Here is a 1,069-nt window from a genome sequence, read left to right as displayed (position 1 = left end):
CACACCCCTCCTACATTCCTCACCCACGCCCCTCCCACATTCCTCACCCACACCCCTCCCACATTCCTCACACACACCCCTCCTACATTCCTCACCCACGCCCCTCCCACATTCCTCACCCACACCCCTCCCACATTCCTCACACACACCCCTCCTACATTCCTCACCCACGCCCCTCCCACATTCCTCACTCACACCCCTCCCACATTCCTCGCTCACACCCCTCCCACATTCCTCACCCACGCCCCTCCCACTTCCCATACCCACACCCCTCCCACTTTTCTCACCCACACCTCCCCACTTCCCTCACACACAACCCTCCCACTTATCTTATCTCACCAACACCCCTCGCACATACCTCCCCCACACCCCTCCCACTTTTCTCACCCACACCTCCCCACTTCCCTCACACACAACCCTCCCACTTATCTTATCTCACCAACACCCCTCGCACATTCCTCCCACACACCCTTCCCACTTCCCTCACACACACCCCTCCCACTTCCCTCACCCACAACCCTCCCACTTATCTTATCTCACCAACACCCCACATTCCTCCCACACACCCCTCACACTTCCCTCACACACACCCCTCCCACTTCCCTCACACACACACCCCTCCCACATTCCTTACACACACCCCTCGTACTTCCCATACATACCAACACCCCTCCCACTTATCTCTCCCACATCTCCCCACTTCCCTCACCTACACCCCTCCCTCTTATCTCACCCACACCCCTCCCACTTATCTTATCTCACTGACACCCCTCCCACTTCCCTCACACACACCATCCCACTCCCCCCCCCCCTTTACCCAAACCCACCAACTTTTCCTCTCTCCTCCAACCCTCGCACTTACCTCACTCACAACCCTCCCACTTCCCTTACACACACCCTGACCTGTCTCACCCACATGCTTAATCCCCTTCCCTCACGTACTCTCGCATTCTGACATTAGCTTTTGAAAAAGGACGTGTCCTAACGCAATTGTTGTCTCCGCATGCACATTTATTCACGACAGTGTCGACGCATAACACGGGTTCGAGTTTAACTCCCCTCCCCTCCG

The sequence above is a fragment of the Aplysia californica genome, unplaced genomic scaffold, assembly GCF_000002075.1.
Source record: "Aplysia californica isolate F4 #8 unplaced genomic scaffold, AplCal3.0 scaffold00003, whole genome shotgun sequence".
NCBI classification, from domain to species: domain Eukaryota; kingdom Metazoa; phylum Mollusca; class Gastropoda; order Aplysiida; family Aplysiidae; genus Aplysia; species Aplysia californica.
This window is presented reverse-complemented; position numbering follows the sequence as displayed.